The 26,153-nt window shown below is 44.1% G+C and overlaps 1 protein-coding gene across 1 annotated transcript in view; it reads right to left on the reverse strand.

Annotated features, from left to right (window-relative positions):
- Positions 1 to 26,153, reverse strand: part of CngA (Cyclic nucleotide-gated ion channel subunit A) — a 426,897-nt gene that overhangs the window by 60,866 nt on the left and 339,878 nt on the right. Inside the window, exon 6 of the mRNA XM_050184183.3 lies at positions 16,513 to 16,665. The gene's annotated coding sequence lies outside the window, so the exon portion shown is untranslated. The remainder of the gene's footprint in view (positions 1 to 16,512; positions 16,666 to 26,153) is intronic.

Here is a 26,153-nt window from a genome sequence, read left to right on the forward strand (position 1 = left end):
GCTAAACATTAAAAAAAACTATACTAACCTTGCGCCAGAGTCAACGACGAGACGATACCACAACTTAAACTTGACGCCCTAGTTTGCACGCACTAATATGTTTAAATTCAGCTTTTTCCCTCGTTCCATAGAGGACTGGAATTCCTTACCTGGGTCTGTTCGCTCATGCCCATCCCAAAGTTTTGCATCTGCTATCCAAGATGTATGGTCTTAGCGCATGAGGTTCATTGGTTTATTGTATCTTGCGGTGTACAGTGTCCCTCTGTTAACCCACTCCTGCTATAGCAATTATTGCGCTGCAGTATGTACAAATAATATAAATAAACAAACTAATGCTGCATTTTCTGGGCTTCCGGCGGACGTTTGAGGTTGACTGTGAAGAAACACGCGTTTCAAAGTGATGTAATTGACTTTTTTTAACCTCGACGTAGCGCATCGAGATGCCTGCCGCTAATGTAGAATTTCCGATTCGGTCCTATCCAGAAGTTTCCATTGTATGACCGTTTTCCAGTTTTACAACTATATACAAGCCATACAAACGGTGATTCTTAGTTAGCGTTCTCGGGCTAGTTTGTTCATTGCGTAGTTAGACGACACTACAGAGGAATATAAAGTTAGGCTACATAAAAAAATTTACATTTGTAGAATCGCAGAGATCTAGCGTTTAGAATGATTAGAAGTCCCAGTACATCAGAAATTTAATTAAGCGAAATAAAAATGACAAATCATATTGCACCATATTGAAATTCACGCAACAAATCACTTTCGCATTTTTTGTTTTGTTTTGTTTTAGTAGCGTCATCAAATTGCGCTAGTCTAGGTAATTGGTAACCAAAAAGAAAGGTGGAATTAGGTACAAATCACTCTGAAATTAACGAAAATTGGACGCAGCATCTTCTGCGGCTTTTCTCAAGAGAACAGATGAAAATACCGCGGCAGTACTTTGGAATATATGACTGCATCCTGACGCCAACGGCACTACGACTTTGGGTGCGAAATAAGGAAATGCAGGAATGTGCATTTTTCAGTAAATCAACTTATACTTCATTAGGAAGACAAGTAAATGCCCTGAATAACTCTATATCAGTGTATACGACTGAGACGACTTATTTTTTTTTTCGTCTATTTGGTGAAATGTATGCGCCTCGTTGGAAGACGATTAGCTCTGTTGTGAATGTCTACCGCCACGCGACGCTGATGCGAATATTCAGGGCCTAACAGCAGTCTGATGAATTCTTTATTTCACTTGCGTCATTCGACACGGTGGCCAAATCAAAGCGGTAGCGTCACGGAGGTTTCAAGCCACTGATAGGATCTGTTGGTGTTACTGAGCCGCTGAACACAAGCTTTGATATTGTGTTTGCCGTGGCGGAGCTGACGGCCAGAGCTGCACCGTCGCAGAACCTAGCTACGATTATAGTGCATCTCGTAAAAACTTCATACGGGATATTTCATTTGAACCTTGCTAAATATGCAAAGCTAAATATTATGCCCCATCTAGGGTTATGCTGGGTCACAACCATCATTACCATTAGCCTATATATAGAGTGGTGGCAGTTGCAAGCATGTCATCCAGCCGCGGCGGTACTGCAGTCTTTGTTTCACGAGATATAGAGTGCAAACACAGACCAGCTTTAAACCTCTGTATGCCCGACTGCGAAACAGTACAGAGTGAAATAAATCCTTCATTTTTCAATACCGGTGAAACAAGCACTGTTTTTCGCTGCATCTACCGATCACCGAGCTCTAGTGTACACATGGTTTGCTGCGCTCTAGATGAAATGTTGGACACTGTTTCGAATGAAAGCAAAAACGTAGTTATCATGAAAGTCGTAAATATCAATCTTCTGGAAGAGGATTGTGCCTACAGCAGAGAATACATTACCATCTGTCATGGATACGGTATCGAATCATTGTTACAACTTCTCGTTAGATGCTTCTCTAACTCGGCTACTCTCATCGATCATGCATTCACAAACCTGCTTCATCCCCTTGAGGCTTTTATCGCACGAAGCAGCATAACCAACCACTTCCCAATTGTGCTCCCTTTTCGACGTCTTCGTCAAGCCTTCGAAACTATGTACACAAAATCCATGCTTGACAAAGAACACTTCATAGAGCTAGTCATCAGTTCAGATCGGTCGTGCGTTACATCATTAAATGATGCTGAAGCTTGTTATAATGAGTCATCTGGCATAATTAAACCTTGTATATCGTCAGCAACAACAGTAGTTGAGTGCCGTGAACATTTTCCTTCGCCGTCAAACCTTTGGCTTACACCAGGATTGCTGAATAGCATGCGCAAGAAAGATAGTATGTATCGTAAATGTAAATATTGACCACTTAACCAATCTCTTAAGCTACGGTACAAAAATGTTTCCCCTTACTGACATACCTACCTAAAAAAAGCGAAGAAAACTTACTATGAAAATGTAATAAATCAAACTGGGAAGGATTCCCAAAAGTAATGACAGGTATTTAATGCGTTTCTGAATAAGAATCCTACTAGGAGTGAAACAACGAAAATTCAAGGAAAAGGCTGTGTACTCACAAATTCTAACGATATTGCACGCGCATTCAGCAACTTTTTTGCTACTGTGCCTGATATCCCCGGCGGTAATGACACTCAGATGTCGCGCTTGTCACAACATTCGTTTTAACTTTTCCCAACTACATCCAGTGAAGTTCGCTTAACGATTATGACTCTTAAAAATTGTAGGCCTGGTTTAGATTCCTTATGCTCATATCACGTCATGAAAATTGTTGACAGCATATTTCAAGCTTTCAATCACGTTGTCAATTTATTCTTTGAAATTGCCATTTTCCCCAGTGATGTGAAAAGATCAAAAATTTCTGTGCATAAATAAGGAGACGTCACCTTATTAGCAAATTACAGGCCCACATCAATTTTGCCGTGTTTTATTAAAGCAGTAGAAAAACTAATAGAACAGCGCCACTCTAATTAATTGGAAAAGTTCCAACACTAACACCAAGGCAGTTTGGTTTTCGTCCTGGATATTTTACTAACCTAGCTTCAATCACGCTCACTGACAAGGTCAGAGTGGAAATTGATCGGGGCAGATTTGTAGGATCTGTCTTTATTGATTACTCAAAAGCATTCGATTCCCTTAATAAAAACCCTCCCTTTACTAAACCTCGCGCATATGGCATAATAGGTCCCTCCCCCAAGCTACTACGAAGTTACTTACACGAAAGATACCAACAGGTTTACATTTCAGGAGTACTGTCTGACACAAATGTAACTAACACTGGCATTCCACAGAGGTCCATACTCGGTCTCCTCTTAATTCTTATGTTGATTATTGATTTCTCAAGCTGTCTAACTTCTACAGGACGTCTTCTGTAGGCGGACGATACCACTGTTTACATTTCCCATAACGACATATGAACACTAACTAAGTGGTTAAATGATGAACCAAATAATATCAGTAGTTGGTGAAAAAAAAATTGCTCATTAACCCTCAGAAAACGAAGTTTATGGTTTTTAGTTCACGCAATAAACCTATACTTAACAATCCACCAGTGCACATGGCGTCTCACCCAATATTACCATCTAATGAGTGCTCATTTTTAGGTGTTCAACTAGACACCTTCCTGAAGATTAATTTGGATGTCAGGGCCTTAACAAAGAAAACCGCTTATGTATTATGGTGTTTTAAAAGGCCAGAGACTACTTTCAAAATCACACTCTCCTGACAGTGTATTATGCCTTTAGTTATTGCCACTTAAATTAGCGTATCATTTCATGGGGTCTCACAGATCGCTGCCATATAGCTCCATTGCACCACATGCAAAATAACGCTGTCCTTGTTATCGCATCGGCTCCTTATAACGCTCATGTAACTGCCATCTTCCCTGAGTCAAATCTTCTCACAATAAATAAAATTATCTGGTAAAACCACAGCATCGTTACTTACCGCCTACTTAAATATCCACAGTTACATTATGGCATAGCCAGAAGTAGTCTTGCTAACCTTAACCCTACTAGGTTCTCTTTACAAAATAATCTTTTACTTCCAAAATAACGCGCCAACTATGGCAAAGTAACTGTTGGTTTTGCTAGTGTAAAAATGAGGAATAATTTACCGGCTCATGTGAAATCTTCACCTACGTTATCATTATACCAGGGTTCATTGGGAGTTTATATTACAACCTTGTAAACTGCACCTCTTCTTCGGTGCATTTTTTTTTGTGTGGCTTATTCGCGTTTTTTTTATCTTATTATGTGTTGCCATAGGTATGATTGCCTTAACACTGTAGAAATTGTACAATCCATTCTTTGTTTGTACCTGACCGGAACTAACGCCTTTGTAGTTATATGCCATTATGTAACTGATAACAAGAGATCCCGCTGCAGTTTCTAACTGTGTGAACTCTTTCTTTACAACATCTGCTGCATGTAAGTACCACCAGTAAAACAATAAACTTGAATCTGCATCTGACTATCTCCATTGCTGGACGAAGTCCTCTCTCAAAATGATTCAATCAGCCCTATCTGGCGCCAGCTGACCCAATCTTGTGCCTGAAGATTTTCTAATTTACCACACCATCTATTTCTCTGCCGTACTCGGCTGCGCTTCATTTCCATCGGCACCCATTCTGCAACTGTAATGGTCCACCGGTTATCTACACTACGCATTACATGACCTACCCAGTTCCACCTTTTTCCCCTCTCAATGTCAACTAGGATATCGGCTACCTCCGTCTGCTCTCTATACCCAACCGTTCACTTCCTGTGTCTTAACAGTACGCCTATCTTTTTTTCGTTCCCTCGCTGGTATAAACTTCAATAATTAGGTACAACACGACAAACATGTAGACGTTCTGGACCTATCTACTCCGGCACGCTAGCTGCTCACATGGCCTGCACAAAACGCACAACCGAGGTCGGTCATCGTACGCGCGATGAGAAGGTGGGCTACACCGCCCGGCTAATTGCTTCGCCGGTAACTCAATCTCTGCGATTGCGAAAACAGGCGTCGCTAATTGCAGTACCGCTCATCGATCGTGGGAGTCCAAGGCATGGTTCACGGGTGCGGACGGGAATCATTTAGTCCAGCTGCTGCGAATTCTCCGCAGCATACTCGGTATGTACGCAAATGTTTACATTTAGTACTCGTCTGTGTAAATTTTACTAATGAACTGGCATACGTGTTTGCGCAAAGTACATGCGTTGCATTCGCACCAAGTTCTCGAAGGGCGTTTCGGTGCCCAATTCCTTTCCCTATGTGGACAGTAGCATGTAGGGCACTGTAAACACACCGTAATAACTATCTACTTTTTATTAAAAAGCATTCCCTCTCTCTCACTCACACACGCACATCAAACAAGTTGGGCTGCTACCTTCTTTAACTTTTTTTCTCTCTAGTTGTTAGACCTGAGCATCTTTCTTGTCCAAACAAAACAGCCTCACCCCCCCATTACGTATGACTGGATTTAGAAAAGAATAAGGCCAATTTCTTGGAGAAAAGCGATGAACACCTCAGGTGTGGTATTTGCTTGTCATCGTATTAGTCTATCTGGCCGTTACTAGTTTGACCTGTGAGCATTAGTTAAAATCTCGTGTTGCCTTTTCGTGACTAACTTCGATCGGTTTAGTTTACCCATTATGGGATGGTGGAGCTTCATACACAGCAGGCTGATCTAATATGTTATAATGCCTCATTAATAAATTTTGAGATAAGAATATGAATTTCTAGATCTCGGTGTTCCAAGCTTTTGAGAGCCGTTCAATATATTTCGAAATCAAAGTGCACATGCTTTCTTTCGTGAAATGTATCACTTGTCTGTTTGCAATTTGTTTTCCTCTCCCTTTCGTTCTTGAATTATATCTGACGCTTTGTAATTTTGTTGTTACTGCTTTAATCGCCGAGTCTACCGCTCAAGATGTCGTTCCATTATACATTCACACATCCTATTGCTTTACGTAAAGCGGGCTTTCTCTCAAAAATAGTCATGCTGCCGCGAAGGCAGCTTTAGGTTTCAGAGAGCGCAGGGAGAAATAATGTTAAAAGGCGACGTGGCTTTTAAACAGACACTACAACGTGCCTTGAGTCACTGAGTGCAATTTCTTTAGCTCAATGAACTAAGTATTTTTCACCATGGCATAATGTGGTGAGCAAGAAATGAAGAGTGCAACCTATGGTAGGCATATAGGAAAATCACTTGCAAAACTTTTGCATCCCAAGAATAAAACATAATAAAATAAAGAATAAATAAAACAGGAAAAATAAAACAGAAGAAGAGAGAGAACACGGTGTGGGCAATCATAGCAGAGAATCACATGCAGCGCAATGAACACCAATTAAAACTAAAGCTGTTTGTGCACCGCTGGCAAAATACACATGATTTTCAACTAAAAGCTATTCAAGACATCCATAGAAGAACGCCAGTAATGAGCAAAGACAGCGAAGTATGCTCAGCAATGATAAACACGACATTTGGCAACCGAGCAATTGTTGTGACCGAGAAAATTAATGCGGTAACGTGGAAGCATTCTCACGCATTGCTGCCAATAGAGTGCGAGCATTGAGAGCATCTATACTACACCCCAGGCCGTTTCGCAGCCTTTCAATGTCACAACGACTCGCTGGCACTCCGCGATGGGGGTCCCCAGACAAGCACAGGCGCAGAGACATCCGACAAGACCCTCTAGGCTTTTCCTACAGCGTGACAAGCGACATCTGTGAACGGCTAGCGCCCAGGCGAGACCAAAGCTGGCACAGAACAGGCCGCAGTGTTTCCAATACTTCGTGCTCGCAACCGGCTGGGGCAGCCTATCGCCTCCGTCATGAAGGCTCAGCATCGTCAGTTACGCAGCTGCCGGTAGGTGGAAGTCGCTCTTTCCTCGTGGACGTTCATCCAAGGGGACAACTGACAGGCGAGCCACCGCCACTCGATCTCAGCCCGAACAATGTACAACAAGACGGAGATGTGGGTGAACCTGCCGGGCAGGAACGAAGGGCCACATTCAGGAAGCTTTTCGTTCGTAAGTGCCCTTTGCCATTGGCTGGCCTCTTTGGCTAATAGTGTGTACAGCATCGGGATTGGTGGGATGCTCTGACGAACAACTCTGGCGTAAGTGCTTTTTTGTGAATACGGGCCGAGTAGTTCTCGCGGACAGTGGCTAGCGCGTTAGTGCGCCAGTGGCCATAAAGAATGCGAGAGAGAAAGAGAGGAGCTGAAAGTGACGCATAAATTTTATCACCCTGCTCGCCGTGAGAGAGGAACACCTGCCATCTCTTAGACCTTCGCTGAGTGCTGTTCATGAAGAACAAAAAAAAAAAAGATGAACTCGAGCTTCGACGCTTCGTCCTTTCGCACCGTTTTAGACTCCGAGAAAAAGAGAGACAGGAAGGCTGTCTTGGTGGCGTGACAACAGCAATCGCAACTTGCTCTGGCCACCACAGCAGCACAAAATTGACTGTAACTGTAACTGTAATTGACTATAACTTGTTGCACAGCCATGCGAAGAAATATAAATAGTGCAGTGATACACAGAGACGCCACCTGGACCGTTTACTTGAGGAAGCGAGCTTGTGCGGCTATCCGCACCCATCGTTGTACTTTTGGCTGTAATGCAGACGCTTATAAATATTTTATTTCAAACCTCTGAACTAAAACTAGAAATTCGGATAAGGCAAAGCGTTTGCACTTGCAGAAAACACGATGAAAAACTAATTACGAAGCATGGAGATGAATAGAGTCCTAGTGAAACCACTCTTTTATTTTAATCCTGATTTAGCGCGGAAGTTTTTCATTCGGAAGTGAGGACGCGGCTCTCATTATACCTTTATTTTAATTTTATTTTGGTCTAAACCTTAAAGCTTGAAGTAGCATGTCGTTCACGTTTTATGCCATGTCCAGCAAAGCTTTTCTACTTTTTAATGTATATTTTTCTGAAGCATATTACGAAGTCATTTCTCCACGTGGAGTTATCAATCTCTCATTGATTAAATACTCAAAAACGGGAGCTCTTACGATGTCAGTCACATGTCTTTTTTTTTAGTATTCCAATTACACTTTATCATATTTGTGAGTGTTTTCAGGGCGAAACTTTCTGGTTTGCATTTTCAGAGTACGCGTGTCGACATTCATTACAGCTCAGCAAACCCTTGCCTCCATCAGCATTCAAACAAAATCGCTCAATCACTTGCCGGTATCTTCGCCCCACGCTGCTTTTACGTTGTTTTTCTTTCAGCAACTGTTCAATTCTGCATTTATCAAACCGCTCTTTGCGCAGCATTTACTGATGCACCTTGCGTAATGTAAACGAGCTTACCGATCCCACGTCTTCTTTTTTCCTCCCTGCGCACTGTGTTTTCACACAACCCAGAGCACGACAGATCCAACCGCTGTGCGTTAAGAAAAAAAAAATCTTAATAAAATTCTTAAAGTTTACCGTAGTAGGTATCCTTCTTCTTTTTATTACGTATTTGCTTGAGTACAGGTGCGCTCATACTCTGCCTCTCCCCCACCTCTGCCCACCGCATTTTCTTACAAATGAACCAAACCGGTTCCTTTATTGTTCTTTTTTTTCTCAAGCAAACAAGTAACGTTGCCGGCGCGACACGCATTAGTCAACGTCTCGGTTAACCGTTCTCGTAGAAATATAAAACGGTATTCCAGGAACTCGCCTTCCTCCTACGCTTTATTGCGGAAAACTCACGCGGAGCCTGCTGTACGCTCCAGAAAGTGAAAGTCTAATAACATGCGCGAAAAAGAAAATAATAATATTGACGGGAGCAAGCAGTTTCTGATGAAACCGAGTCTGCGACCGGATGTGATGAATCGCCCCTCCGAGCACATGCAGAAAGATAGCGCACGCGAATATGCTAGCCCCGGAAAAAGGGAAGCAGAAAAGAATAAAATTTCTAAGCAACCGAGAGATGTGTTGACAGCCATCTAATGCATCTAGGGACGCCCACGGCTCTTCAATGGCGCGGCGACGGCATTGGCAAACGCGGTGGCCTTACCACAAATTCCCTTGGGCACGAATGCAGCAACTCCTCCCTGCATAACACGAGTAACAACGCAATAATAATAAAAAGAGATGCTGGGCGTTCTACGTAACTCAGCCTGAGCTAATGTCATCACCCAGCGAACGCAAAAGAGACAGAATAACCTTTCTTGTGAGGCAAAAAGTCAAACTCCGCCGTCATCGACATTACTACATTGCACTGCATCAGTGCGCGAGTGTCCGCGATTAATCAAATATTTGCAGGTTTCATAAGGAACTCGGAGATTCGAGTACTGCAGTCAAACCCGTGCTTTGTGAGAAGGCGCTACCAGCAAGGGGCAAGAGTTGAACGAACACATGCGCGTGTACACGCATTGCGTCTTGCAGTGCTTGTTTCTTATTTTTTCGTTTTATTTCAGATAACTTTGATCACTCATGGCCCCTTAGCCGATACAGAAGTGATCAATTGAATAGCAGAAAGTTACTGTAACACTCTATGCAACCTATCATACAACCTGTCAACCTGGCGGGGAGAGCAGGTTGAAAAGGAAGAGGAGAAAGTTAGCAGCAGCGGCACCAGTAGTAGTAGTAGTAGTAGTAGTAGTAGTAGTAGTAGTAGTAGTAGTAGTAGTAGTAGTAGCGATGGTGCTGATGTTGTCAGTGATTATGTCGTCATTCTCTTTGAAACGAGTTCGTGTAACAGGCCTCTGAGTTTGTTGTTTTCACCTTTCTGCTGTATCGTACTCCTTAAATAAGCAGCAGAAGAACTGAAAGTTGGCCGCGTTGGCACTGGTTCATACTGTGGGTTGCAAAAGACAAGATATGAATGTTATGAAAGCACCAGCGGTAGGACTCTTATCCCTCCCTGCCTTCCTTCCTTGTCACTCGTTCTTGCGCAACACAAGTTTGACATTTCCAATATATATATATATATATATATATATATATATATATATATATATATATATATATATATATATATTACTAGTGTAAAGTGAGGTGGGCGAATATTTGTAATTAACATAAAAAAATTTTGATTAGGTCTTCGAATCACGAGGTGTTACGTATGGTGAAGTACGTTATGCATTGTTCAGAGAGCCCAAACTTTCCGGCTACACCGCTATATTTAACATTCATTGAGGAATCCTGAACGTGCGATAAACATCATATCTGTTCAGGAAGCTTTACTTGTGCTTTAATAAAACAACGCTTCATAATTTTCAGTACGATGAAAGAAGCTCGCTAACGTGTTGAATATATTTGGATGAGAACATCGTTTTATATTATGATGATAACGGCTGTTCATTATTTGAAAACTATTCAGAAAGTATTTAAAACGTCCTTCGATTCGATTCACTTCAGGCACTATTAAATGTTTACTATATTCAGTCTCAACAATAAATATTCGCAAACCCCACTAGTCTTTTATACGCCAGTGCCTTTCACACATGTCTCACTGTCGCTAAAGCCTATAGCATCGGTCAATTGCGTCGACATTTATCGCTGGATGAGTGCTGTGGCATTCTAACAGAACATGCTCAACTGCTCCTACACACTATGTCCACGGCCAGCGCGACGCGATCTCCCGCCAACAACGTACTATGCTTAGCATGCATAAGAACGAAAACGATCAAGAAAGCAGCTATCAAACTACACAAGTAAAATCTGACTTTTGCTCGTACACTGCGTATAACTCTAAAAACATTAAATATATACATTCCGAAATAAAAGAAAAGGAAAAGAGAGAATAAAAACATCTCGAGGTTTCATTCTGTAGCCCCCAATTCTCGTATATCTTATTGCTATCTCAATTATATGGACACTCCAGGTGCATTTTTGCCGTCGTTATCGCCGTCGTCTTCGCCGTCACCGTGATGTTCTGTATAAAGTCCAAGGGCGATAAAACCGTTGCCGCGCGCCATATGTTGTATGCGCGAGTGAATGCGTGCCAGGGGGAGCCGACGATCGCGGCTCAATGTCGCGCGCGCAACGGAGGAAAGCGGGGAGGAAGTGCACCGTCTTCCGCCGCGCGCATGGCACCGGGCGAAGGGAGGGAAGGCGGGGGTCGTAGTACTTCGGCACCAACTGCGTATGGCACGATCGCGTGCGGCCGCGTCGGCTTCGTCTTGAAAGCTATCTGCTTTGGAGGCACAGTCTAGGTGAGCCGACGGCTCGTAGCTTTGCGTGTGCTTTTTCTCGCCGCTCTATTTGCTTTGAAGCGATAGACTGCACGAAGGCGACTTCGCTCGCTGCTGCTACCGCGCTTCCTCACGCCAGTGTTTTGACAGCGAGTGTCCGCAGTAATAGAGTGAGATGTGTTCAAGCTTGTCTGTGCGCTCTGACTGCATCCTCGTTAATTTAGTCAGTAGAATGTTTACAAGCTTATACGGCCGATAAAGTATTATCTTTACTTCGTACGGCTGTATACTATATTTTTTATCGCAATCGATGCTTCGCCTTTTGGGTGAACCTGCATTTTTTTTTACTAATGCATCGCGACAAAATGACTGAATATATTTGCGTGGAATGTGACAGCGCCTTAAACGTTTACCTATCCTAAAGCAATCTCTGTATTTCATCTCAGCATTTATGGCAAAAGAGCGAATAGCATCGGTCCCTCCATCAGTCCGTCCATCCGTTCGTCCGTCTGTCTGCTGGTGCTGAAATTCTGACTGGCCTCGATAACGCTAACGGTCACGGAGAAACTCATGGCATGGGACAGTGATGAAGACACTTACACAAAATAAACTTTTTGAGACCTTGATTTGATATACAACAGAGTGGGAAAAGGAAACGTTTGAACAAATATTCCACGTCAGAGGTCGTCACGGGATCACCAACGAACGTATCACCGGTCTGACCACAGACCGCCTCAGAAGGGCTTGAAAAAAAAAAAAGAAAATACCTGCACAAACCGGATATCGGATTTTGCAGGTCTTGTACAACACATAGAACAAAATGGCATCACGCTGACAAGTTAAAGTAGAAAAGCGATAGCTCTGAAAGAACAATCTTGATCTGTTTCAGCCGCTCTTTTTACTGTCTAAAACTACATTGATCAAACAGCCCTTCTGCAACTGATAAATTAATTATGTTATAGGAATTGCGTTCCAAAATTGGGGATGCATATCATACCACGGGACTTGGCACACAAGTAGAACAACACAAGAGGCTAGGCCGCAGAGTTATCGTCCACTATAGACACGGCCTCGCAGTGCGCTTCATACTAGGAATTATTGCAAACTAAGAAAGAAAAAAAAAATCGATGCTTACACCTGTGCGTGCGTGCGTGCGTGCGTGCGCGCGCCTTTCAGTCTACTTTATAACCTGCGCATGACTCTACCAGCCATTCTAATGTGAGTCACGTTTCACTCCCCTTTCCCCAAGAATTCGCTCCCTCATGGAAAGTACTACAGCTCAGGCTTCCAGAAAAGATTCGCCCTCAGACTGCCAAGAGAAGAAATAAATAAATCTCGAAGAAGTGGAGGTGTGCTGAGAGAATGCGAAGAAACGGCAAAGAAAGATCTCTTCGGTTCCGTTCGCAGCCGGCTGATATTGAACAGAATGAGCACCTGTGCACTACCGGTCTACTTCGCGCAGCGCTGAGGGGAATGCTTTGGTCTGGGTCTTGTATTGGCATCGTGCGAGATCGCAGCAACACCTACTGACGTGACAAGTAACGGGACCTGCCTGGTCCTGCGAAAGCAAATGGAAAGCCTATTGAAGAAATTTCACTTTGATGACGAGGTGAATGATTGTGACATGAAGTACTGAAATAATAGATTAATGAACAAACGAAGTGAAAACGCAAGCACGGAGGGCTTGGACCGAAGCAAACAAATGAAAAACGCTGTTTCTTGAAAGAAGATGCACATGCATTTTGTTCAAGGTAAAATGACACCTGCAGATATCGCATGTCATAAATGGTTCGCTGGCGTATTGGAAGAGCAATTAATTATCCGCTGCTTTAATGATGCGCTGGTATTTCTGCCTACAGAAAGCTTGTTCACTGAGGTACTGAAGAGCTGTACGTAAGGAAGTGCGTGTTCTAAAATTAAAGATCATTAACTGGCGTAGAGTCCTATTGTATTATCAATCTGTGGCTCAATTCACGCCCCTTCATAACTAAATAATAGATTCTACCTGGTCCATGAGCTGTATAACCCTTAAAAGTTGATCAGAAAAAAAACTTTCACCCCTCCAAATGCCTACACCGTTGTAAATTAGGGAATAAAATGTCGTCGACAACAAGCGCCAGGCGCGCCGCTTGTTACATATGCCTCATCTTATAAAATATGGCCGTGCGCGTGATAAAATTGTTCACCTGGATGTCTATACCACACAACCAATTCACGCAAGTGCTTTTTCTCGCAGTGTAAGCGTTCATTCATTCATAAGCAAGCATTTCTTGCGCGACAGTTGGTGTAATTCATGGGATGCGTGGATCACGTGGGCCGCGTGGTTGGCGTATCCGCGTTTTGTCGATTTCGCCGGGCAGACACGTGATCGCTATGCTGCAAAACACGTTGCGGAAGAGATTTATAGCATTTACGTATTTTCTTCAAGGCAGCACCGCTCCACGCGGATTCCAATGTCTGCGCCGAATCTGCATAACGTTGTTTAAAGCGAATCAATCTTTACTTACTTCCCGGGTCTCGCGTGGCATCGCATTTATTTCCCAATCTACGCCGGCATAAATTTATCTCTGAGTAAATGCGTTCCAGCAAGAGTGCCCGCGTTTTAAGCTGTTCTTAAGCAGCCTAAGCGCATGACAGAGTGAAGAATCGAGAACAAGACTTTACGAAAAGAATTTCAGCCTTGCGTTGTAACGCCTACTGAGCGAGCACTTTGCGCTTGCTGCTCGACACGTCCAAGGATCTTACGCATTAGAAGTCGCGGTGACGAGCGCAAACGAGTTCTCACGCTTCCAAATTGACAATCAAGACTCGCTTTCCGCAACGTGAAGTAAGAGCTTGTCTTTTTTTTTTTTCTTGCCTTGAAGTGACCTATCGAAAAAAAAAAAAGAAAAGTGCGTCATTCTTATGCCTCGCTTGTTGGGCACGACGAGCGATAGATGTCAGACGCCTGCGCCTTCGCTTTCAGACGGCCGCATTAAGTACTCATGCATTCACAATCAGGGCTGAAGCCATGCGGAACCAGTCATAATGTGACGTAGTTAAGAAAAAGAAGCGCGCGGTTGAAAGCCCAACAGCAAAACCGGAAAGAGAGAGAACAAAAGAGAAAAGCAGTCACACTAAGGGGGTAACCCCTTCTATACTTAGCTTGGAAAATGTGCAAAGCTTTGGTTTTTTTCTTTTCCTTTGTGATGTCAAAATGCTAAAGCAGCACGTTTCGAAAAAAAATTCTCGTAATGTCCTCCGTGGCCCACGAAACTTATGATTTCTTTTAGGAGCTGCGCCGAATCTCACTCAGCACATATTTGTTTTTCCTGTTTTCTTCACATCTTTCTTTTTCCATGAGTTCAAGGCCATCTCCCCAACGCATTCAGAAAGGAGTTGTCGTCGAAAAGCACCACTTTCGTCATCAGACTGTCATTGTCTAGCAGCTCTGATGGCCTAAAATAAGATTCATAAAAAAAAATTAAAGAAGGGAAAGAACAAATAATTGTGAAGTACATTTGAAATTCTTTAGTGGCTGCACTTTGCGACAGACGGATGAATTGGAACACTATTTCCAAGGTAGTTACTATCCCTATGGACACTTAGGTAAATAATGTTAAATTGTGTTAGCGCTTCGAAACTGATGCACATTTGAAAATGTATAGCGTCAATACAGTTCATTCAGCCACTGTCACTTCAAGGCAAACTACACGAGCGTTTATATCTAGCAACATTTTGTACTTTCGAAAGCTTTTCGATGCTTGCAAGATGTTACAGGTCAAACTTGCAGCTGTCGCCGAGTTTTAGCCTTGGACGACTGGTTAGATTCGCCGCGCCGAATTATAAACTTAAACATCACTTTGTGTACAAAGCCATTTTAGATACAAAGCGCGCGCCGAGATATATATCTCGGCGCGCGTAACAATAACAAAAAGAAAACGAAAGGCTAAGCCTGTCACAGGTTCTTTTTTTTTTTACGTAGTGTCATTCGTCTGTCAATGTCGGTGAAACTCATTATATTCGCGAAGAGGCTGACGCAAAAGCTCGGGGGCAAGCGCGTGTTCATCAATAGGTTCTATCAAGCACAACACAAATAGTTGCACTGTATAATTTACCGCGATGACAGATCGTAAAGTGGGCCAGGCCACACTGTAACTTATAAGTGGCAGCATGTTAATGAGCCTCCCAGTGCGGAGCAGTGCATCTGGGCATTATTGCCTGATAACACGCGATAGGGTGGCAAAGGTCAAAGTTCTCGACGGCGATCAGTCATGAAGTGTCGCGAAAGTGAGAGAGAGAGAGAATGATGCACAGAAAGGCAAGGAGGTTAACCAGAGGTAGTTCCGGTTGGCTTCCTCTGAAAACCTAAGGAAACATGGTATGCATGGCACAAGCAGGCGAGATTTTATACATATATATATATATATATATATATATATATATATATATATATATATATATATATATATATATATATATATATAGATCCTGTGACATTATTCAAATTGTTACAATCGCGGTCAGAAATTATCGTGGTTTCCACGTCGTTGTTGCGTCTGATGTAATTTTTACTACGCATACTGAACGTGGGTGGCTAGACGCTATGTAAGGAGCCTCTTCCTCAATTACCACATCATCTACCCGTGTTATAATTGAAGAAATGTGCTTTTTGGTGTGCTCTGTTATAAATAACCCAATATTGAATCAGAAAAGGTCGTTCATTTCCATGGAAAGTTTTCTATACAAGCGGGTAGATATATATTTACTGGGGCGCTACCGGTAGTTGCATATTCATTCGTCTGAAAGGATTCGTGATATTTCAGCTATACAAAAAAAAATATCAGATATAACATTTATTTGTATCACAACATACCACCCCAATTGTGCAATAATTTTGCTCTTAGATTGTTTTTTCTCGTATCAATCGTTTCTCTTGCCTATGGCATCTAATCTTGCTTTTTCTTCTATCATTTCTCGTTCTGAAACCAGAGGCAGCTCCCAAACATTGTTCTTAGTGCTACGTGCACGTTTTCCCAGTGTTATAATTTGTTTCACTCAAAATGTGCCATGCGAAAACCAGTATGAATTGGAGCTTGTGCGGCGACGAAAGTTATTGCGCGTTATCGCGCGTAGACGTCGGTTATCACTCTTCATAATCTTAATATAAGTGCAATACGCGCACATAAAGTACGCAGAAGGCAATATTTCAGTCCTGATCGTCCTTGCTTACAAACGCTCAGCGTGCTTCCTCCGAAATATACTTTCCTGCGTTCACTCAAGCTGGAAAATCGAGCATCCCACTATGCCATGATACGATTTCAGCAACTCAAAAAAAAAAAAATGCACCAATAACTATCCTAGCGCAGGATGGCTCATGAAAGTGAGTCCAGCAAATAATAAAGGAGCGTGTACCTTTCGCAGTAAGCCGTCATCCGCTGTAAACCCGTCGGTTGCTGAAAGCAGCACGGTTATAATCCGGCAGAGATGGTCCTGAGAACACTTCACGCCAGGCGCACGGCTCGCCGAGTTGATGTTCTCAGCGGAACAAGACCACGGCACGTGGTGCTGTTTCGGCCAAAAGAGGAAGAAAATATATAGAGTATGTTAGCAACCACACAAGAAAAAACAGGAAGTCAGTGGATGTTGTCTATCCGGAGGGTCTTAAACAAGTGAACTACGTCACAAAGAAGCAGTGCGTGATAAAGTGCGAGTGTTTGCTGACGTCAGAGAGCGAGAACGATGAGAGAGGAGGCTATGTGGGCACGACAATTCGGCTGCGTAGATCGCAAGGCTCAACTCTGTGGACTTGCAGCGTTGAGGAGTGCTTAGATTATTGGCGCAGCTCTCGCATTGTCTATTTTCCTTTCCACGAAGGTTAGGAAGCTATGCTGGAATGTCTACACGGTGGAGGATGGGAGATAAAACTGGATCAGGGGAGAGGGAGTTGATTTCTGCAACGTTTCAAGTAGTTGCGCACTGAAGAACAAACGAGCATGGGTTTTCCCAAGCGTGGGTTTTCCTCATTTTTATGCGGAGAAGCAGGCACTTGCGATAATTTGGACAGACAGCGATGCAACTCCGATCTATATTTTGCAGCTTATAGAGGACAATCTGCAGCGGAAATGTTTTGGATATGCTGCTTCAAGCAGGAGCGAGTACTTCATGGCGGTAAATGCAGTGAAAGTAAAGTGCTTCAAGTAAAAGAAAGATTAAATTGCGCAATGCCAACAACAACAACAACAACAACAAACCAAGATTAGTCATGACACACTCTGTACATAACTGCTTTTCATTCAGTTGAATCCATTTGAGGAGTCGAATTGGTTTTGGCATGTTTTATGGATCTGCAATGACAGGAGTAAAGGATTGAGGAGTTATCCACCGTAAGTCACCAAGAATGTCCTTTTTTTTTCGCTTGGGTTGCCATGCGGTGTAGCGTCATAATTGAGTTAAATATAGACATGCAGGCCCGGTTTTATACAGGCTTCTTGAATTCTGCCGCACTCATGTTTTGAACACACGGCACGCTTTCTGTTGACCATTCCGTCCTGGAGTCGCTGGTGCGCCATCACGTACGGCAGTCATAAGCATGGCAGTGTTGGCAAGAAGTTGGAATCCACAGCTAACTACTAACCAAAATCAGACTGGCTCTTCCAAAGAAGGCGGCTGGGAATTCCTCTACGTGTTACAGCAAAAGTCATCGCTGTCTCCACAGCCACAGTTCCAACGCAAAAATGGTGCTACTGGAAAACAGGACACGTCCGTAAAGATACTGAACATCTCCAATGCAAATATTAAATGCGACTGGCCTCTGCGACCAGCCTAACGCATGGAGAACGCGACTGTGTGCGCGCGCATCAGATTTTCTGTCCCTTTCCTTTTCCCACTCTCCACTCCCCAGCGTAGGGTAGCAAACCAGGTGAGACCTGATTCTCTCACTCAAACACTATCCTCGTTTCACTCTCGACCTGTTATTCGTTTAATTGGTCCCGGTGAGCGCCCTCACAAGTGCTTTCTAGACCAACGCTATTTCTCAATGAGGTGACAAGTCCATTCCGCCTAACACTTTGTCCGATTAGCTTCGAGCATCTGGGCTTAATTGACGTGCGCTCAAAGCACGGCGAAACGAGCGCCGTTGAACCCTATTTTCATTGAAAAACGCCCACCGTTGTGGCGACCTCGTCCTCGGCAATTGAACGCCGTAGACCCTGAGCGAGCACGGTGGGTAGCACGCACTGCGGTGCACACGCCATTTTCACACCTCGTTGCTCAGAAAGGATTTCATCTGCATACAGGCTACTGTTTTTTGCTGCTAATTCTGCTTAACGCGTGCAGTTTAAGCTTCCTCTAAGTTGGGCCTGCGACAGCCGCTCCAACAGCACAACTCGCGAACTTTGATAAACAGGATTGACATTTGTAACTGAGCGCACTCTTCCTCGTCATCCCGTCATAATTTGGGACCTTAAACTGAGCATAAAAAAAGGAGAAAGAACGCGAGCGAGCTTGCTTTCGCCACAATCCGTACTTTCTCGTTGAAGCTGAGGCCGCTTACGCTGATGCTTCCCACGCCGCAAAGGAGCGTTGAGGCACCTCTCGCCGAGTTCTGAGGCGCCTCTCGCCGGCTGCCGTGAAAATTGTTGCCTGTGGCACGGAGTGCTCGGAAAGGCCAGTGATCGGAACTAGACTGACTTCTGCTGGAATGGCCTTAAACCTTGGCTGTTTGTTCTCTCGAGTGTCTTTCTTCCGGATCACGGCTAGCCCCGGTACCCACGTTTCCGCAGAGCGTATGCGGCGGAACGCGTACAGGCCAGATGCGTAAGCAATATATTTTACTGAGAATGCGCCATACTATATGCATACGGTGCATGGCAAATCTTCCTAGGTGTCCTTGTCGAGGCTTTATAATGCTGAGCTCATGATTTACCGGGTGCATGTGAAATTGAGCCATCACACCCGAACATATAGTGCCTATACTGGAAACCCACTCATCCCGGTAAGCGGTGTATCTTCAAACGGGCGCCGGAAGTGCCACGAAAGATTAGTCTCCCCGTAGTCACTGGACTGTTTGCCGATGGGTTGTGTACAGTGTCCGTCGTTTAGCCAAGGGGCGTGATTTATGACACATGCGCAAGATAATTACAAACTGTCGGGAAAGCCAGAATACCCGCCCACGTGAAATGTCAGTCGGCATTGCGGGACCAGCTTGTCTAGCAATCGCAGAGTCATTACGGGGCGTCTTTGGGAGTTATGCGTAAGGCTTTTGTCGCTGTAATAAACTTTTTCTTTTCCTTCAGAATTTGCCCTATATGCGGCAGCAGAAGAAGAAAATGTTCGCAATATGGACACAGGGCAAGATATGAGCACGTATGGCGCTTGAGTCGCACATGATTAAAGCATGTGAATAGAACCATCATTATTATTATTATTATTATTATTATTATTATTATTATTATTATTATTATTATTATTATTATTATTATTTCCAAAGCTCTAAGAGCTCAGGAAACCAACGACCTTGGAGTGTGCTTCGATAGCTCCTCGCCCCAGGCTCAACAGACTAAGCAGCGAGCACTTCGAACGCTCGGCACAGTATGTCGTGTTGCGAGCGACTTCAAGCGACCTGGGCCATTTGTAACTTTATATATGAGCGTATGCCTTCCAGTTCTTGAGTACGCCTCGGTGGTTGCGGGGGGGGGGCGGGGGGGGGTGGTAGGCACTTGTAAGTCAAATTGTGAACTTTTCGAAAATGTGAAAAAAGAAGTTCACATCTATAATACCTAAACGTCGATCTTGTCAAAAGCCTTCCATCTTCATAGAGCTAGCACAGACACCAACGTTACCTACCCTCGCCTGCAGACGCAACAAATTGGATGTTCTTTTTCTTCACAAATTAATGCACGGAAAAATCTGCAGCTCGCACTTGCTTTCTAATGTGCGCTTTTGCATTCCGCAGAAAGGCTCAAGGAAGCAGCGCTCCTTCCGGCCTTCAGATTTTGGTGACCCTCTATCTATAGACCATTTTTTCGTAGGCGCCGCCATATTGTGAACGCAGTGGCGCCGCCTATGAGCAGCGCCATACTGGCTTGGGTGAAAGCGGTCTTTCGCATGGCAGGTATACGCTCGGCGGTAGGTTCTGGCTTTTGTTCTCGCGGTCGTGCGGTCTGTTTAGTATGACGTGCGTCTTCTACGTGATAAACGGTTCTGTGAGACATGCTGAAGTGGTGTAAGGCGTCATGGCCGGAATTTCTGCTGGCGTTGAGGTGGATGGAACACGCAGCGCGATGTGTGCGCGCATATTTGAGCCTACAACAAGCCTCGGAGATCAATTGTGTATTTCCGAATGTTCCAATCACTAATGTGACCTATTGCAGTATTATCCTTATTATCCAGTATCCAGTATTATCAGGAGCCATGAAACATACACGACGATCGTAACAGCGTGGGTACCGTTCTGCTACGATAGGAGCTTTGCTGTTATACTTTGACAAGCGTTCAAGCTGTTCGCTGCAGGTTACATTGCGTGACTACTTGGTTGGATGGATGAGGTTTCCACCCACGAATACAATAGTTTTGGCTAGTAACAGCAGCGTACCTCACAGTCTGAATTAAGCTTGTCCAGCAATGCGACCGTTTACGAACTGCGCGAGCGTCCTAAGCAGTAGTAGGCGCTGAATTACAGATATATTTGTTCTATATAGCGCATGGTCCAAGTATACGGCATCAGCGGTTATATATTTATAAACGTTGTGCGGCGTTAGCCCGTTTTCTCTTGCTTTTTAGAGAAAGAGGATGATAACCGAATTGTTTTTTTTTTCGGTTGTGTTCGTTCAGTTCTCTACGACGCACTCACACGTATTACGGAAATTTTGCGCTCAAAAATAGCCATCGCATTCTTTTTATGCAAACCCTCTCATATTATGGCTGTATACAAGCCAAAAAGGCAATGCCGAAGCACACAGCTTATATATGTATCGTGCTGGCTCCCCAACCACAGGGATCGCTGTGTTGAGCAGCGCCGTGGGCCTCATGCAGCAAGGCTAGCGTAGACATATGGTAATTTCAAGCATACTAGACTTGAAATGCGTGAGAACGATGCCAGTGTATCACAAATATGTGATAGCGCCTGCCGCTGATATGTCTCGTGGTTGCCTTAGGTTGGCCGTGCACGAGCATGCGCTCTTATGTTTGATGTTTTACTCCCTACGCCAATCGATCAGACAGTGAGCTGATTTACCATTTAATGCTGGTAATACACAGACGCCGGTTTTCTTTGTTGAATTAAAATCGATATAAGCAAAATAGTAAACAACACATACACGCACCGCGACTGATAATGCGCGTACACCGCGGCTGATTGTGCGCGTCACATTTTTGCACCCCCAAGACATATTTCTGCCTACAGTAGTTACCGATGCACAGAAAGGCTTCCCTGACGACTTTATATGAACGAACCTGGCGTAAATTTCACAAAGTAAGATCCAAAACATCTCGAAATCGTTCCGCGGCACGCGACAGCAATACTTTCAAGCAGCGCCGCGCCGGATCGCCCAAGCCAGAAAGGAGGAAAGGCTCTCCGCGCGCCCTATCCTCCTCGCCCAATGAAACGGTCTATAGTGCAGGCGACATTTAACGCTTATTCAGAGTGCCTGGATATCTTCGTCCCTAATTTTAATATTTTCCTGAAAGGAGCTGCCGAAGAATTTCAATAACTGGACAAGAACGGTCGTATCTGTTGTGTGTTCTGTCATTCTGTAATCCTTTTTTTTTTCTGTTTCTCCACTTTTGCTTACTGTTTTCTTCGACAGAGCGTGTGCATACATGGCAGGAGCAAGTCATAGGGGAAACGCGATGCTAGAAACTTTTCACCCCACCGCGTCGAATGTGCAAAATGCCCTCTGGGGCTCCCTGGAAGCAGTTCCACTTCGAAATAAGCTCGTGATGCTTAATCTCAACATACTTATTTATGTCTATATATCGTACTAAATCTTGTACCAACCGCCATCTATTGTGTTAGACTTTGTCTCGCAATTTTTTGTAGTTTTTCGTTTAGTGCGTTGTGCGGTGTTAAGCGAAATTATCATGAACTGCAAGAAATAATACTGAACACCTGAATGCATGCCATTGCTTAGCGTTTTTATTGCGCGTTGCTATTTTTGTGGTGTTCTTTTCGTGATTTTTTGGTTTTCTGGGAAAAATAGAACAGTGCATTTGCAATGAAGACCCCATTTGCCTTATCATAAATTTGCCTGCATGCCTGCATTTCTGCACTTCTTGCGCTTGTGCAGCATCTGTTTTCCGTGCCGCATGGCCTCCGTGACGATGCGCGCGGAGGTCATGCGTGGTCAAGTGTGGAAAAATTAATATGTAGGTATCCTTGCCGGAAATGATTTCAATGTGCTTAAGAAATGACTACACAAAAAGACGAAGACTTTTGGCTACTTTTGGGCTAACCAAAAGTTTTTCTTTTGGCTACATTTGGGCTACTGCGGAGGCCAATTTGACCACCTGTGGTTGGAGCGATCTGGCAACCCTGCACGCAACAGCCTCGCGAATGATCATGTTCAGACAGCCAAACCACGGGGCCCAGTACAGTGACAAGTTTCCTCGTGGAACCTGTGATAGCACGTACCGATAGCATGTACCGAAATACCGACTTCAGACGATAATAGGAGATAAAATGCCAAAGGTTTTTCGAGCTTATTATATTTCGTTAGCTCAAACAGGAGCATCTGCAAGTCTCAGCACCAATGAAGGGCTGCGTTTCATAGAGGGTCCAGATGCTGAATCACCACAGTTTTGTGCGCAAGATCCACATACGTTACGACACCGGCCTACTCCCCAGCGCGCACATCGGATGAAAAAGCTCATTTCTTTCTTTCCCTCTATTTTTTTCTCCTCGAGCGAGTTTTCAGTGTCACTGCTGACGTGTTGTTTCGAGAGCGTTTCTATGTGCACTGGATGCCTATAGAATGCTCTTGACAGACAGGCATACCAGCTTTTCTTTTCTTTTAGTTTTCATCCTCTTTCTCTCTCACTGTCTCGAACCTGAATACCTGCGTGCTTCGTAACTTGCTGACAAGTGAAACTGCAATATTAAATCATAAATAGGTATTATGTATTCCCTCTACAGCCTTAAACACTCTATGTTGCACAGTGACTTTTCATGGTGAAAATAAAAGAAAACTATCGATAAAATAAAAGTCTATAAGTGCCATTCCATCTACATCATAACTCTTTGTTCCTTTCTGAATTTAGTTGTATGTAGAAAAAAAAAAGAACACAAATACTTGTAAGCAATAAATATAGCGACGGAAGCGCTATTGCGGACACATTGGAAACGGATGAGGAACGAGAAGCCATTGGCGCATTCATGCGCACTTAATTTTTCCTTCATGTTTAGCTCACAGATTGGGACACAGTGACATTAGCGTTGCTTTTTCACCTCGTATTTCACCACGTGATGCGAGAGGGAAAATAAAGAAGAGCGCGGGTCCATTTGGATGGTTGGCAGCTCTTGGAGAGAGCGTAATCTCCAGAGGCCAGGGATAATAACTATTGATTCGGGAGGGCCTAGGACAGCACACAACCCCTTTCTTTTCTTTGTATGAGGACACTCCCTTCTAACACAATGAGCAGGACCTGTGGCGAAATCCTTAAATCAGCGGTGTCAACTGCATGCGTCCTCTGACCTTTATAGGCCACCTTTTGCGATTAAATCATCTATTTAATCAGGTTCTGTAATTTTTTTTGCCACGTCCACATCCTGTTGCACCAAAAAAGAAAAAAAAAGATATAGAACAGCATTACAGACCATTGGCACTGCAGCACCAGTACTCCAGAGCAATGCAACTGCCTACAGATTATATACAGGTGCCTAGAAAGGAACAGTAACCTCTGTCGGAGAGAGGTGCAATACGAAGCCAAAGAAAAGAACAAATTTTCGATCCCACTGAGCTTAATGGAAGTTACCGGCCGCAGAAGAGAATAACACAGAAGCAACTGAGTTCCTCGAAATATCTACCAACAAAAAGAAGCTTTGGCGATCTTCTAATCGGACAAGTAGCTGACGCAATCTTGGTGCAGCCGAATCGACCATTCCTTCAATTCTAATCCTTATCGCCCCTCGCTCTCCCACGTTCACCTTTCACTTTGTACAAGAGTGTGAAGTTTGGCTAGTTGGTTAAGCAACATTCTAAAAAAAAAAGCAGCGCTAGCTACAGGACCAGAGGAGGACGAAAGGCCACACAGGCGCTCAATATCCTCAGTCAGTATAGTCAATACCTTTTTCGTTTCGTCTTTCAGCGGTTCTGTAGCTAACACAGCTTTAAAAGCGAAGCTTTTACTTGCGATTCTCGCCGGGTCTCGTGACCATGCCTGCGGCCTGGTATATTCCCTTGCCGAATAGGTCAACCAATCACAGCGGAGCAAGCACGGCGCCCGAGCGCCGATGGGTTCTTTTCAGAACCACCAGCTGGCGCTCGCCACCACGCATCCGCGGCAGCGGTGGCGCCGGCCGTGCGGGGAAACACAAAAGAATCGGAAAGCTCGACTTCGCGAGTCCGCGGCTGCACGGCAATGAGGAAGTAAACGCTTTGTGTGGATAGAATGAATTCGAATTGCGCTATTTAAGTATGCGCATGCTGCCTCTGAAAGCATGAGGCCTTTAAGGCGTCCATCGTACTCGCTAGTAGTCAGCAACTCCGCTTATTAAAAGGTTCGGTATAATTTGCGCACGCCAGCGCCTCTGTCTGTCTTTCTGTGCGTGTGCGTGCGTGTGCGTGCGTGTGCGTGTGCGCGCGTGCGTGTGTGTTTGCGTGCGTGTGTGTGTGTGTGTGTGTGTGTGTGTTGCGTGCGTGCGTGCGTGTGTGTGTGTGTGTGTGTGTGTGTGTGGGTGTGTGTGTGTGTGTGTGTGTGGTGCGTGCGTGCGTGCGTGCGTGCGTGCATGTACTAATGTTTCGACTCTTTATGCACTCAGTCCAAGCGTCGCTGTATATAGATTCTGTTACGTCTCAACTCCACATATGCGTTAATTGGACGTTGGCCACGAGTCAAACCACCACCAATCCATCAGCGCCTATCCAGAGGTCAACGCAGCATGGACACCGACCCTTGGAAGAATTCGACACTGACTCGAGGGAACAATTCGAGATATTGGCACGTGACCCACACGCCAGAAATTTCGAAGAACGAATTTGGCGCGGGAGACGTATGCGTATAAACGCTCGTGGCCTAATGATTAGAGCATTGGGATGCTGTTCTGGGAGAGAGGTCCAATCCCACCATCGGTTACGCATTTCTTTATGTCACTATAGACAGACTCCACCAGCATTGGGAGGTAATTAACAGAAAACTCAATATGTAGAGCGTACGCAATGGCGTCACAGTGTTCACGAAACGGCAAAGATATACAAGGTGTAGAAACATCACTTTGATAAATTGGAAGTGTGCAAGGTTGCCCATGACACACGGGCGCGCATCTGTTCGGAAGTCTAAATGTTCTATCACATACCTAAAAAGCTGGCAGTGCAATGTTCTGGCCTAGTTTTCTGCATCTTCATTTTTCTTTTCCGAGCGCTAAAGTATGCCTTATTCACAGGGTTTACAGTTGAATAAGGCAACTTTAAGTTGAAATAAGGTTGAAGCCAAAAGTTCTATGAGAAAACCTTGATAGTTACCCTGGATATTTCTGTTCCCCTACTTCGTCAAGAAAATTAAGAACACAATTTTTTTAAAAAGATACAGTAACTGAGCGCAATGGGTAGTAAAGGGTGAAGCGTTTATGAAATGCGTCAACTAGGATGCGGAATTTGCACCTTGTTTTCCGATTATTGATTCAGTTACGCATATGGTGCGCCTGATGCATTACATGTCAAAGTCAAAGAATTTATTCCACTATTACAATGCAAATGCAATGTTGAGGATGGCAGGTACCGGTCCTGCATCCTATACAATGGGCAGAGAAGTGGTAACAAAAGATAAAAGTAAATCAAGGAAGCCCGCAAACAAATCAATGCAAGGTTTACAAATCAGCTTTAAGAGACAAGCGATATCGA

This window comes from Dermacentor andersoni, chromosome 4, assembly GCF_023375885.2.
Source record: "Dermacentor andersoni chromosome 4, qqDerAnde1_hic_scaffold, whole genome shotgun sequence".
Taxonomy (NCBI): Eukaryota; Metazoa; Arthropoda; class Arachnida; order Ixodida; family Ixodidae; genus Dermacentor; species Dermacentor andersoni.